The following is a 15,994-nucleotide window of genomic DNA, read 5'->3' on the forward strand; positions in this document are numbered from 1 at the left end:
CGGGAGCGGGGCGGGCGTGCCCAGACGCGGGCCCGCGGGGCGGGACGGGGGCGGGGGCGGCGGCCGCCCGCAGCTGGGGTTGTGGGTCCCCCGGGCGGACGGAGGTGGGGGAGCTAGAAAATGGAAGGGGGTGTTGTCTGTGCGGGGAAAGAGCACCTGAAAACACAGCATATTAATGCTCGCTATTCACTTACTGCTCTGCTTCGCAGGCGTGTTCACATGATTCTCTTTTGATTGGAGCTCATGCCCAGGGAGATGGGAAGGATAGGCATTAACCAACCACTTCCTTCGCAAATGGTGAAACTGAGGCAAGAAGAAATGAATTTGCCTGTCCAGCGTCCCAAGCAAGGACCTGGGCCTCCTTTCTCGGTGTATGATCCATGCGTTGGACAAGTGAAGTGAGCACCTACTAGACAAGGTTTTGGTCCGGATACGATAGGAGAGCAAAACCAGGTCTCTTTCTCATGGAGCTGTCAATCTAGACGGGCTAAGAAACAAACGAAGGATGCGTGCTACGAAGAAAATCAGAGTGAGGAAATGGGATGCTATTTTAGGAGTAGCCAGAGAAGGCCCCTCAAATGATATCATTTCAACAGAGATGGAATAAAATGAATCTTGAGGAAAGCAAAGAGTGCTCAGAGCAAGGGAAGAGTATGCCAGAGACTCCTATGCAAAATCTTGCCTGGCTTGTTGAGGAACAGGAAGGAGAACGATGTAGCAGGTGGTTGTCCAAATATGCCCGCTGGACAAGAGTAGCATCTGGCAGTTGGTTAGAAATGCGAATTCAGGAGGCCCACTTCAGATCTACTGTACCAGAAACTCTGGGGGTGGAGCCTAGGAGTGTGCTGTAACAAGGCTTCCAGATGATGCTGACACGCCAAGGTTTGAGAACCTCTGGTGTAGCTGAAGCAGAGTGAGGACAGGAGACAGTCGGAGGAGGTGTTGTGTGGGAAGTATTGATAGATCCCAGAGGCCTTGTAGGCCATCATTAAAGGTTTGGCTTTTACCAAGAAGAGAAGCAACTGTAAAGCAGATTAATGTGGTAATTAAAAGGATGCCTTTGCCGGTATTTGTTTTAGAATACTACACACACACACACACACAAAGAGGGTAGGGAATTGAAGAAAAAAGATGGGCAAAATGTTAATTTTTGATACTGAGTGATGGGTGCATAAGGATGGACATCATTTATGTGTATGTGTATGTTTTTAAAGACCCATAATAAAAAAGTTATTTTTTTCAAAAGATGACTGGTTGCCTTATGAGCAGTATATGTAGGGAAGTAAGAGAACAAACAAGATTAGCCTAGCTGAAATGAAAAATAAGGATGGCCTGGACGAAAGTCAAAATGATGGAGAGAAGTGGTCAAATTCAGATTCTGTTTAGAAGATAAAGCACACAGGAATTGCTGATAGGTTAGATATGAGTATTAAAAAAAGAATAGAGTCAAAGTTGATCCCCAGGGTTTTGATCTGGGCTCTTGGGAGAATGGACTTAACATTTAGTGAGATTGGGGAGATAGAGAAAGAAACAGATTTGGTCAGGGGAGGAAAGTATTTGTAAACTCTGATTTAGACATGATTAAGTTTGAGGTATCTATTAAACATCCATATGAAGATAGATGTAGACAGCTAGATAAATGTATCTGAAGTGGACATAACTGGGGAGTTTATCAGCATACAGATGTTATTTAAAGTCATGGAACTGGCTGAGATCAGCTACATAATGTGGCTATGGAAGAAGACCAGGAAATGAGCCCTGGGGCACTCCAACATTAAGATAGTAAGATGAAGAGAATTCAATGAAGGAGACAGAAGGAGCAGTGGGTGGGGTAGGAGGAGGACCAGAAGTGCCTCTGCTCCTCAAGGGATCCAGGTCATCTAGAATGCTAAGTACCCAAACCTTTTCTTTTTCATATCCATTTCTAAATTTGTAGATTTTACAAATGGTCTAGGAAAGACTACCTTTTTACCCTCATACAACTCAACCTCACTGAGAGTCAAATGTCAGTCCACAAGCTCTAGTATCCTAGCATGGTGGCCACCAAGTACATTTGAAGGCAGTTCATGTTTCTAATCCAAATCTTTGCCCTGGAGCCCGTTCCTTGCAAAGAAGGGAAGAACTAAACACACAACTCAACATCTCATCTAAGAATCTTGAAGCAATTTGAAAATGTTAATTAATCTACCCTGAGCTTTTGTTGTTTTCCAAAAAGACAGTGATGGAACCCTTGGCTTTCAGACATAAGCAGACCTGCCTAAGATCAGTAGCAATTTATGGGGCCAGTTTCCATTCTCATCTTTGCGTGGGTCAAGTAACTTCACAAAGCTGGCCCTTGGCCAGATGCAGCCTCAAGACCTAACCCTGCCTTACCATTCACAAGAAAAGTAAACAAAAATGCTTGACAGGATGAACACAAGTCCATTTGTGGGGGGGAAAACTTTTAATACATCTTTCTTTGTATGTCAGTTTCACCATTTTCTCAACTTAAGGACACAAAGCATTAAGAGGAGCTACCCAAGGCCACCAAGGACTTATCATTTCCATTTCCCTTGGCATGGAGCTGACTGGACATGCAAAGGTGTCTGAGCTCTCCCGGCTTGGGTTATTAGCTCCAGTCATCTCCCGATTACTCTTTAGATGAGTTCTTTGCTCCCTACAGAGGGATGACACAAAAGTCCATTTGTTTTACTGTTGAAATCAAACAAGTCTTTAGCCATATTGGTAACTACAACTTAAAGCTAATGTGAGTAACTGGAATATATCACTTGTAAAGAAAATGGAACCACACAGAGGAACACATCCATGATAGCAGCTGGTGACAAAAATTACTTAGATTGAGTTGAAATCAGATATGGCAGTAGACTAATGACATGACATGGCAGGCATGAACACATCACAGGGCAAGAATCTGGGAACTGAGAATTGTTCATGTAAAGAAAAGGTCTAATTTCACTAAAGAGTATAAAGCTGTAACATCCTGTTTTTGTAATTCTTTTCAGTGGAAATATAGCAGGTATGAAAAGCATCACTTATTGAAAAATACACTTTTAAAGAAGATGGAGACTTTCTAAAAAGTCTTATTTTCTATCCTAAAGAGGTAGTTTAGGGGCGCCTGGGTAGTACGGCGGTTAAGCGTCTGCCTTCGGCTCAGGGCGTGATCCCGGCGTTATGGGATCGAGCCCCACATCAGGCTCCTCCGCTGTGGGCCTGCTTGTTCCTCTCCCACTCCCCCTGCTTGTGTTCCCTCTCTCGCTGGCTGTCTCTATCTCTGTCAAATAAATAAATAAATAAATAAAATCTTAAAAAAAATAAAAAAATAAAGAGGTAGTTTAAAATGCATTACTTGAGTTGTTTTTCTAACTTTAAATTAGGGGTTTTGCTTTTATTCTTCTGATTTGGAAGCAGCTTAGTGTACATAATATATTATGAAGCATTTCAAAATATCTTTGCAAGATTTTGCTATTTAGCAAATGTATTTGTCGATACATTAAAGGTATTTATTACATGCTTTGTGGTGTTAAATGGGGGTGATGTGAGTCTTCTGCTCCAGACCAATAGAAAATCCTTAATTGAAGGAATCCTTCATTTTTATGATTCCAGTTTACTCTGCAAATGCTTCCTTGTTTTCATAGTCTTTAAGATACCAACCCTACTTTAAGCACAGCACACCTGCCCATTAACCTGTATGGGAGGCTCCTGGATAAATGAAAGCAAATTGTTTGCTGCAAAGTTTAATTGGAAATCTGTTGGAATTGGTACAGGAAGTCTCCAAAAATAGACTTCGCACTAATGTATATCAGGTAAGCGGTTTCTCTCTGTTTTTTTTAAGAAAAGGAAATCTACTTAATCTATTTTTACTTGTATAGAGTTATATGGTATCTATTTATGTAGTCTAGTGATGTAATACCTCATTAGAGAATTATCTAAGACTAAACATCTTTCTACACAGTCAGCAATGCTGAGGAGAAGAAAGAGCAAGTAAAAATTCTTGACAAATTACAGGAAGCATTATCAGCATGTTGTCATTCATCTCAAGTTATGCGTGCAGCCACGTGCGCACACACACACACTTCTATCCATAGCCTCTGTTTGTCCATCACAGCTGATTGTTAAGAGCATGGACCCTAAACCAAACTGTGAAATAAGTTTGTTGTTGGCATTCTCATTTTCCCCATTCTGTTCCTTTTTTTCCTTTTGGCATCAATACATCTATCACCTCTGACCCTCCCCAGCTACTCATCTCCAATGTCCTTTCTTCATCCGTAATAAAAATTATCTAATATGAGTTAACAGAATGATTGATTAGTGGATTACACTTTAATACAATAGCTTTAATGTAATGGGGTAACTTCATATTGGTATTATTTTAGCCAAATAATATTTTATACCCTACTCCCTACTTTCCTTTCTCCTAGAATGCATTTCAATGCCTTCTATATTATTTTAATCGCAACATTTTTGACAACAAAGTGCAATGTTGAAGCGTGTTTTTTTCATTACTGGACTGTATAACACTGTGAAAGGAATGTTTTACTTAAATAAAGGACAATGCTGACAGAAGAGATGAAGAATATTTTTGAACTCTAGACTTTTTTGAGACCAAAACCTCTGGGAGTTTGTATTATTTATTCAAATTGTTCACATGGTAATATGAAAGATAAGTCTTGAATTTCCACATAAATCCTGAAATTTGAGCTCAGCCCAAGTCTAAGAATTATTTTTGCAAGTAAGGATCCTTTGCCAAGAAATCCTTTCTAGTTCTTAATCTGGTTCTAGTCAGCTTCTGGATGCAGAGAAGCATGTTTAATGCACGATATAAGTGGTTAGTCAATTCCTGAGGCATCCATATTTCTTCATTTTCCTTGTTAAGATCTTGGTAATAATCCAACCCAAGAAATAGAATTGAATCCAGGCTGCATATGTATGAGAACTATTCTTCACTGAACTAAAAATGAACCTAAGCTGCCATTTTGAAGTCTTTGTTAAAAGCCAACGAAAATGAAATCATAAGAAAAATAGTCCTAGTCATACTTTCTGAGGCAAACTGATTCAAGCAAATGTTAATTGTATTCTACTTAGGTATTATATCAGTTTTTAAATGCCAGATAGGGAAAACACTGCCCACCCTATTTTAAGTGCTGTTGTACTCTCAACACTCTCTAAACTCCTTTTATGATTTATTTTTCCCCCAACACTTATTTATAAATCACAATTTAACAAACTAGGTGTTTTACAGGTTTATTTCATTTGTTGTTTGTCTTCTCCCTTGGAATGTAAGCTCGGTGAAGGCATAGATTTTAGCCTGTTTGGCCCCTGCTGTATGCAGGCTTGGAGAAGTTCTGGTACGTAGTATGCATGCAACACATACTGTTGAATGAACAAATTGGCACGATTTACTATATTCACCAACCAAAACATTTACCTCCGGGAATGTATATTCTAACTCAGATTCATGCAATGTGCATTTTAGCACCTGTATACAACATTTATATATCAATTGTTTTTCTTTTTTACTTTTGGAAGCATAAAATCAATGTCCCTCAGAAAGAAGGAAGGCATAGAGAAGCTCACTTTGATTCCAGCAAGTTAACCAGCCAAAATGTATTGAACGATTTATTTGATGAATATACTGTAATAGGTTGGGAGTTGGAATGGGGGGAGTGGTAGAAATAATAAAAAGTTTGGGGTGCCTGGGTGGCTCAGTCATTAAGCGTCTGCCTTCGGCTCAGGGCGTAATCCCGGAGTTCTGGGATCGAGCCCCATGTCGGACTCTTCTGCTGGGAGCCTGCTTCTTCCTCTCCCATTCCCCCTGCTTGTGTTCCCTCTCTCGCTGGCTCTCTCTCTCTATCTCTCTCTCTCTGTCAAATAAAAATAAAATCTTTAAAAAAAAAAAAAAAAAAGAAATAATAAAAAGCTTAAGGCGGGATGCCTGGGTGGCTCAGGTCATAATCCCAGGGTCAAGGCCCACATTGGGCTCCCTGCTCAGCAGGGAGTCCACTTCTCTCTCTCCCTCTGCTGCTCCCCCTGCTTGTGCTCTCTCTCTCTCTCTGACAAATAAATAAATAAAATCTTTAAAAAAAAAAAAAAAAAGAAAGCTTAAGGCGAGAATTCTGCCTTTAAGAAACTTGTAATTAACTTCAGACACAAGAAATAAATCCAGTATGTTAGATCAAATTAGTTAAACAAAAGTACCAGACAACAAGCTCTTCACAAATAAGGTGAGTACTTACTTGAGCACTTAAGAAAAAGAAAGGCCCATAGTAGGAAAAGAGAATATGTTCCTGGACAGGAATGGGGGGTTTTAGGCAACAAATAATTCGAAGACTGGGGTAATAAGAAATAAAGCTGAGATGTTAATGTGAAGGTCAGATTCTAGAGATCCTTGAATAGACTTTAGGCTTTACATGAAGTAAGTAGATAAGTATTAGAAGATCATGTCTGTCCATCTCTCTCTCTCTCTCTCTCTCTCTCTCTCTGTGTGTGTGTGTGTGTGTGTGTGTGTGTGTATGTTTGGCGAAGTAGTCGAGTACAAACTCTACTGTAAGAATTTTAATCTGACATTGACGTGCAAAATTAAAAACAGTTGGAAGAGACTAGAAGCAAGAAGATCAGTTGGGAAACTATCTAATCATAAGAGTTCATGTGTGAGATGATAAAACTTGAAGTAGTGTGCTGTTAATGAAAAGGAAAGGCCAAATGGAAAAGATGGAATAAGTGTGATTTGTTGACTAATTTGACATAGAGGCAAAGGAAGATGAAGTTGCCAAATATTCTGGGGTTTTGAATGTGGTGATAGATAGTGATAAAAAATATGGTGATAGAATTGATTGAAAAAGAAGAAGAAGAAAGAAAATCACGTGGGATAAATGATAATGGGTATGGCTTTAGGCCTACAGAGTTTGCAGTAATAGCAAGATATCCAAGTGAAATGTCCAGCAGGAAGTTGTAGATAAGCCAGGACAAGGCCGCTTGGTAAAAAGATACATTCACTCACAGCTATTGTACCCTGAAGAAACAAGTAATGCAACTTTCTGTGGCGACTACTCTGTTACAAGATGTAAACTCTCTTGCATGTTCTCCACATTGTTCTATGCATAGGTTGACATCCCTGTGTTGTTACTGGTTAACTTCTTAATCGTTAATTTTTTATTAGGCAAATAACACATGATTACATTCTTATAGTAAAAATTCAGACCATAAAGTGAAACTTCCCACTGACCTCCCCCCCATCTCCTTCCCAGACGTAACACACATTAACCATTTTATGAATGTCCTTTCAAACATTTTTCTATGCCATTACATACATATGTGGTACATATGGAAACACATGTTTTGTATTTGTTTGTTTTACATACGTGGAATCATGCTGTATGGTACTATCAGCCCATTAGCAGCTGCTAGGGAAGTCTTACTGCCAATTTGCTGTAGCTGTGGGGAACCCAGGCAGGGGAAGCTCGGCTGCCAGTCGCCAATACATCCAAGATTTTAACTGATACTAATTTCAGGGAAAATTCTGAACATCGGAAGCTTGGCTAATGCATTAGATTAAATAGTACCTTGCCAGAGATAACTCCATTGGGTCTCAGTATCACAGAAATTTTTTCACTCCCCTCTCACTAAAAGGCGCACACTCTTTTGGAAATCTTATTTTTACTCTAATCCTTAAGGAACAAGATTCAAGTCACTACTTCTCCAGTAATTTTTTTTTAAATGGATTTGCATTACCAGAAATCCTTAGTATTTCTAGATTCTCTATTTGTTTTTTTTCATATCTCTTGTTCTAACTTGTACTTTTTCTCTCCATAATTTTTCATTTCAGTCTATTTTCAAAAAGAAGGCTTTCTCTTTAAAACTCAGGGTGTAAGGAAGATCTAGAAGAACAGAGTTATGGTGGATATCTGTTCATTCTATGTTGGTCAAAAGCTGCTGAAATTTCAAATTTCATTCTCTTGTGTTTTTGTTCCTGGTTAAATCTTCCTAAAACCATAGTAATTACATGCCTACTTATAATGATTTACTTTAAAGTATATTTAAATATTGCAGCAACATGCATTTTATTTAGCACAATCCATTTTTAAAGTTCTGACTGTGGGAAGCTATCTATATATGTTCATAATTACAGTTTATTTGAATGTGTAATATTTTTGGAAAGTGAAATACCATACTTTGGGGGGGTGGAATGAAAATAATTTATGTATTTTTAAATGAACTGAAGTTGTTGCTTTTTTTTAATGTTCAGTATCTAGGGTAATTTTTAAATTCGTTGGTTCTATTTTATATTGTAAGCCTTGAATAAAAATATCTTTATACAATGAAATCTCACTAATGTTGTTTTCAAAATCCATATCACTGGCCACCTCTAACTACTTTGGTAATCATGGTGATTAAATTATCATTGCAAGATTTTTTTTCTTATACTGAATTCCATACAAAATAATTTTTGCAAGTGGAGATATCTTTCAAAAAACTAGCTGAAAATTATTTGTATTTTATCAGTAACTAATTATAATCGTAGTATTAGAAAAGTATGGCTGAAGACACTTTGATAACTCATCTAGTCCATTCACCCAATTTCATATGTGAGTAAAACCAATTCTTATAGGCATTCAGGGTATATTTCAGAACTTTCTCCAATAACTCAGTCCACACTTTTACAGTCCTTTTCAAACTTAGTACCTAGCACTGTGTTTACCTTAGAGACAGATTCAAAAAAATAACCTGCCTGGGAACAACTTGTCCACCCTGAGGAAATGAGATATACATACCTACAAATATAGGGGGATATGATTCATGAGTGTAAAGATAATATGGGTTGTATTATCCCAGAAACATTTTTTATAAATATATAATTTGATTTGGGCTTTGGGGGATATGTAAGATTTACATCAATAGAGAAGAAAAGGGAACAGTTTCCTCATACAGTGAAGGAAAAAACAAAAACAAAAAAACAAATGGTGGACCTGGCAAAAATTATAGGTCTACCCTAACTGGAGTTGAAGAGTAGGTGAGCTTGAACAGGTAAGGCAAGATGTTTTCCCAGGGGACCCCCCCCCCAAGGCCCTGGGTGTGGGGTGCTTTATAAATTGGTCTAATAAGCTAGAAGATTGAGGCTTTTTAACAAGTGAGTAAAACATGCAAACATTACTTTATTGAGATTTATCTGGCTGAAATAGAAATGACCAAGTTGGGGATTGGGAGGTTTTAGAAAGAAGGACATTGTTTAAGGAGGCCTTACACTTGCATCAAAAGGTTTCAAAAATACCTATGTCCTGACACAACAATTCCACTTCCCAGAATTTATCCTAAAGAAGTAATCATACGTGTGCATGGGCCAGCTACCAGAATCTTCAATGCAGTTTATTTCTTTAACAATAAATTAGAAACTCAAATTGACGAATAGGTGAGTGGCCAAATATTACTATAATACCACTATGTAGTGGCCTGTTCAATGGGACCATTAAAAGTGATACATTACAAGACTACTTAATGTCATAAAAAGATGGCATACTGTTGACAAGAAAAGAAAGATACAAAATCTGTGTGTAGTATGATCCTATGTATGTAAAAGGAAAAAAAAAAAGATGTGCAGGTGTGACAGAGAGAAAGAGTGAGAGAGTATCTCTGTGTGTAACTAGGAAGTTGAACAAATAGGACACGTTTGGATTGGATAGAAAATGCAACTTTTATCTTCCATTGTCCTTTTAAGTATGTGTTCATTGGTGTTCCTCCCTTAAGGTGAAGTGTGAAAGAGGTCCATCACTTCCAGATGACAAAGTTTTTCAGCCAGTTATAGTCCTAAAAAACCACAACTCAGTTTTAATCATCAAAATTCCAAACCTCACTTTGTGCTAATTGTTCTTCCCTGCCCAATATCTAACTACTTTGGTCTGAAATCTTGCAGAGGGAAAAGTTGGAGAGGGAGTGAGATCCCTCAGCAATACTCTTTAGACTGTGGATGGCTAATCAGGAAGTTTGCATTCTAGAACCACCTCTACATCTCAAACTAGTAAATTAACCACTCCAGTTTCTCATTACCTCATGTGAAAAATGGAACTAATAACACTTGGCCTACCTGTATCTTAGATTTATTAGGCACATCAAATTATATCACAGAAGCAGAATTACTTTGCAGAGTTGAAAAGTGTTTTAGTAGTGTATTATGAAATACAACCCACTAGACTAGGGATCCAAAAACCAAATGCCTATGGGAGGCCAGGAAGGTAACCTAAATGACTACATCATTTATGATGTAAGGTGATAAGTAGGAACCAGTAGCTGACCTTGACGATGGGGAATGATACATAGCGGTAGAGAGATGGTGACTAGAGATGGAGAGCTCATGCCCAGTGACAGGCAGCAACTACCCCTCAGATCTGAGCCACTTGTGCCATGGAAAAATATAGGGCATGTTACAGGATCCTCTGATCTTTCAAGGAAAGCCAGAATTCCTGATTTTTATGTGAAATCTTCTAATTTTCCAATATTGACAGCTGATTCAAATATCAAACACAACGTAGACCAATAATGTGTGATTTGAACTAATGATGAGGCTAGGTTCAGGCCCCGGGACATCACTTCATAATCTTGCACTAGACTATAAACAACTGGGAGGCAGAGACCTTGACTTTCATCTCTGTGGTCTTAGTATTTGACACAATGTCTGACATATTCGGTGCTTAAAACATGCTGGTAAAATGAGAGGCGCTCCCCGCTAAACTGAAAGACTGTTTCTACATGTAAAGACAACTCAAACAACTCAAGACTGCCTCTGCATAAAGGTTTTTTTTATATATGTAAACTTAATTGTAACAATCCTTCCTCTTTTTTTCCCCAACCAGTCAAAATAGAGCAGGGGAAAGGACTAGAAAAAAGCTAAAGAAATAGACGCAAAATAAAAGATGAATGTGAGCAAAGAGTTAAGTAAATAAATCATAAGATGTTGGTTATGTCTGGTGCTTTGTTGAATTTCTGTAAGGAGATTACGTTGGTCTGATTGAAGTGGGTGGATGTAGCTCGCTAAAGAAATAGGTGAGAAGAAAAGCAGCACCTGACTTAGGGAATGTGGATGTCTGTTGTGGGGACAGCAGGGTGTCAGAGAAGACTTCCTGAGGATGTGTTGCTATTTAATTCAACAAGTGATTTAATTCAATAAATACATATTGAATATTACTGTGGATTACATCAGTAAGAAAAACAGAGACCTCTAGCCCTCATGGAACTTATATTTTGCTGGGGGGAGACATATAATAGACATAATACATTATAAAATTATATAGTATGTTAGATGGTATGATGGTAATTTTATGTGCTGCTTGGTTAGGCTGTAGCCCTTAGTTATTCAATCAAACACTGATCCAGATGCTGCTGTGAAGGTTATCCTGGATAATCTGGGTAGGCCTGATTCCGTCAGCTGAATGACCTTAAGCATAGAATGAGGTTTCCCTACCGAATGCAAAATTCTGCCCATGGACTGCAACTTTAACTCATGCTGGCAAGTTCCACCCTGTCCTGTGGATTTGCCTGGCCAGCCCCCACAGTTGCATAAGCCAATTCCTTATACCACATAAGAAATCATTTGTCTTTATATCAAACTATTGCTACATAACAAACCCCTCACAAACTTAATGATCCCATCACCATTTGCCCAAGATTCTGTGCATTAGCAGTTTGGATTTAGCTGGGGGAGTTCATCTCTGCTCCATGACATGTCAGCTGGAATCACTCATGTGTTTGCAATCTGGCAAGTCAGCTAGGCCGGCTAGGGCCAAATAGCCTCATTCACAGGTCTAACAGTTGACTGAGAGGGTGGGGCTGCTGGGACAGCTCTCTCACCAGCAGCAGACTAGCTCAAGCTTCTTCAGGTGACGACTGGGTTCAAAAAAGCAGCAAGGGAGACAGCGCAAAAGCTGAATGTGCAATCACTCATCAATAGCCTCTGCTTTTGCCTTTGGGCAAAGCAGGCCATGTGGCCAAGCCCAAAACCAACGCGAGAGGAGACTTCACAAAAGCACAAGAACCTGGGTTTAGAGATACATGACATATTGGGCTTGTCATTACTTTAACAATCCATCACCTTCTTAAAAAAACTCTGTGAGGTAGGTACTATCAATGACCCTCTTTTGTAGATGAGGAAACTGAAGGCCAACAAGGTGTTAAATAACCCAGGGGCATCAGGTGGCTCAATTGGTTAAAGTGTCTGACTCTTAGTTTTGGCTCAGGTCATGATCTCAGGGTCATGGGATCCAGCCCTGCATTGGGCTCCATCCTCATCGGAGAGTCTGCTTGAGATTCTCCACCTCTGCCCTTTTCCCCCACTGGCATGCTCACTTTCTCTCTCTTTCTCTCTCTCTCTCTCTTGCTCTTGCTCTCTCAAAATAAAAAATAATTTTTAAAAAAAAATGTATTAAGTAACCCATTCCTAGTATGAGGCAAGGCTAAGATTTGAGCCAAGTCTGACTTCAGGGACTGTACCCTTAACCACTAAGCTCTACATGAGAAAAAGCCATGGGTCTTGAACGCTGTCAAGGTCCCGTCTAGGTCCGTGCAGACTGCAGCAGCAGGTGTGGGCGGCAGCAGGCAGAGGACTTGTGGGTTGGGATTCCTGAAGAAAAGAAGAGAGAAAGCTTTAACCAAGAAACAGAGTCCGAGTCACAAGCTGGAAGAAAATGAACCCTGGACCAAACCACAGAAGGCTGGTAGCGGCATAAATAGATGTCAGCATCTAGAAGTAACACCGGAGAAGGTCAAGAGAATGGAGTGAATACAGAGTGTTCCACATGTTGCTGCAGACAAACCAGAAGTTAATTTTGCATCTCTAGGGTGAGGTACCCCTAAAAAAATGAGATCTACTTTTGTAACAATTTGTCTGGAGACATGCTCATCATAGCAGAAATAAATTCAGTTTTACTCCTTTTTCGTGAGGGTGCGGGTGTATGTAAAAACCGGGAATAGTGGATGTGCTGAAATTACAGTGAGCAGCTTTGAGCAGCCTGTGAGTGTATTTATAGATATCAAGCACACGAAACACGCCCACATCATACACCCTCTCCCCAGGAATCCAGGATGTATGAAGAATAATGCAAGGTGTACATTTGGCAGTCTGTACCACACAAGGGTGTGCTGGGCGTCATAATTTTAAAAATCCTTTATTGCACCGGACCAGTGTTTTATCAAAACTATAAAATGAATGACTGGAAAGCTTGTAGACAGAACCATTTCGAATGCACAGTTTTTCTTTTTTCCAGCACGGACACCGACATAATCTGTCTGCATCTCTTAAGGTCAAGACATTTCGGTTATGACCTCAGGTGAATGGATTAACGATAAGATGGCAAAGGGTTGGAACTCTTCCTTTTTACTCCATTCAGTTCTCTACCATCACTTTTAACAAAAAAATATATTGCTTTTATGGCCAAGAAAACCTTATTGGAAAAAAAAAACTAATAGGATCTCTAGACAGAACCGTCTGGCTCTCTCTAGTGTGAAACACAGAGAATTATTGGGGAACAGGAGGTATGGGTACTTCGGTCAAAGGGGTACTCCCCCAATCGTTCATGCCCCAAAGATCTGGGAGTAAAATCATTAAACTCTAGGACCAAATTCCAACCAATAATAGTCTCTTGGCATGAAAAATAGGGACCTTTTGATTTGTTATCTTTAGAGGCAATGAAGACACACATTGTTTATCAGAGAAGACATCGCTTTTTCACTCACCGGAAAAAAAAAAAGAGAAGGGGAAAAAAAAAAAAGAAAGAAAGAAATTACTGTGAAACCCAGGCTTAGAACAGACAGTGCAAAAGATTGAGGGCATCTGCTCTCTTGTCACCAATTTAGTGAGGTGCAAAGAACAGAAAAGATTGGCAGAGACTCAGAAATACTTAATATGAGAGAGAACACAGGCACATGCTTGCTTGTTCTATACCGAGTACTCCTTAACATTTTTAATGAAACAAACATTTATTGAGCACCTACTCTCCGCAGCCGAGTGCAACAGGAAATTCATGACTGAATAAAACACGGCTTCTGGCCTCAAGGAGGTAATAATTTAACCATGCATGTTGCTATCTAGAGCTTTGTAGCAACTAAAACACACTCTCCCTGTTTCTTGGAATTTGATCTGCTTCTTTGCTTTATTTCATTTTGGTCTCTTACTGTTTCCTACCACTAGTTTCTCCAGATATTTGATGGCTGGTGGACTTTATTTTTTAAATTGAGTCTCTCACATCTGATTTCCTGAGAGAAGAAAAGACAGATTAACAATATGTTATCTGTCGGGATGTTTTCAAGTGACTCACTCCTCAGGGTTCCTAACTCACAAGAGCTCAGTGACAGGAGAAAACATCTCTTTCTCCAAGCTGTTAATTCCTGCTTTAGGTATAAGCCATCTTCTCTTTTAACAGAATTTCATAATGAGTTCTCTCTTGGCATAATAATAATGATAGCAAAAGTTATAAATCCTCTCTTTCTGACTTTTACATTAGCAGTGAGTTACCATACGTCTGACTTCTCTGTCAGGCTCTGTGACGCCGAGCAACATCACACTCCCTGGTTTCAGTTGTACCTGCTATTACCTGACCGACTGTGCTGAAAAGAAAGCAGAGGAAAGCTGAAAACATCTGGCTTCTGGCTACCACAGGTCCCTAAAACCAATCTTGCTTGCTTGCTTGCTTGCTTTCTTCTCTTTTTGAATCATAGCATGGAGCTCATTGAATGCTCTGAGAAGAAGCCTTAAATAATCTAGTGCCTAGATTCACAGGAGCAGGGAGAAATAAAACAAGTAGAATTTATGAAGGTCCTTTATTGAAAAGAAGGAAAAAGGGATGAGGCTAGGGCACATTTCATTCCTCCTCCCTTTCTCCTCTACCCCCTTCTTCTTCTCCTTCTTCTTCCTCTTCTTCCTCCTCTTCTACTTCCTCTTCTACTTCCTCTTCTACTTCCTCTTCTTCCCCCTCTTCTACTTCCTCTTCTTCCTCCTCTTCTACTTCCTCTTCTTCCTCCTCTTCTACTTCCTCTTCTACTTCTTCTTCTTCTTCCTCTTCTTCCTCCTCTTCTACTTCCTCTTCTACTTCCTCTTCTTCCTCCTCTTCTACTTCCTCTTCTTCTTCCTCTTCTACTTCCTCTTCTACTTCCTCTTCTTCCTCCTCTTCTACTTCCTCTTCTACTTCCTCTTCTTCTTCCTCTTCTTCTTCCTCTTCTTCTTCTTCTGTTCCTTTCCCTCCAGCGAGAGACCATTCTATATAGAACATCCTCCCCAGCCTGCATGTATAGCAGTGGTGTCCTTCTGGGCAAACCTCTCTCTCCTCAAGCTCAAGAAGGCTTTTGCTGAGAAGTAGCCCAGGACAGGAAAGGAATAGTGAGCCAGGACAAGCAAAAGAAAACCACGCAAAACTGTTGTTCTTAAAAACTCAGCCAGAGTTCAGGAATCTGTAGAAATTCAGAGGTGAAAGAGCCCATTTTTATTTTTTATGTATTTATTTTTTTCTAGTGAGAGAAAGAGAGTATTGGGGGGGGCAAAGGGAGAGGGAAAGAGAGAATCTTAAGCAGGCTCCACAGTGCAGAGCCCTACATGGGGCTTGATCTCAGGACCCTGAGATCATGACCTAAGTTGAAATCAAGAGTCAGGTGCTTACCCGACTGAGCCACTCAGACACCCAGAAAACGACCATTTTTAGTTAAATAAACAAGGCAGGGATACCAGAGGGGGTGGCTTGAAGGATGAGTAGGACTTCCGCGACAGAGACGATGGATGGGGAAAGACAACTGCCTGCTTCTGTCACAGTGTGAGCTTGTAACTCCACCTCCCTGAGATCCCATAGCTTCCTCTCCAGAATGTGGATTTGAGGATCTGGACAGTTTCCTCCCAATTCATCTCTTGTTCTAGTATGTGGTTCATAATAATAATATTGCTTGCATCTTGACAAAGATCTTTCCCACTCACCTTCTCTTTTATGCTAACTTTTGTCTTTCTCCATTTCCTCCCATTTATCCTCTT

Source organism: Ailuropoda melanoleuca, chromosome 5 (assembly GCF_002007445.2).
Source record: "Ailuropoda melanoleuca isolate Jingjing chromosome 5, ASM200744v2, whole genome shotgun sequence".
NCBI lineage: Eukaryota > Metazoa > Chordata > Mammalia > Carnivora > Ursidae > Ailuropoda > Ailuropoda melanoleuca.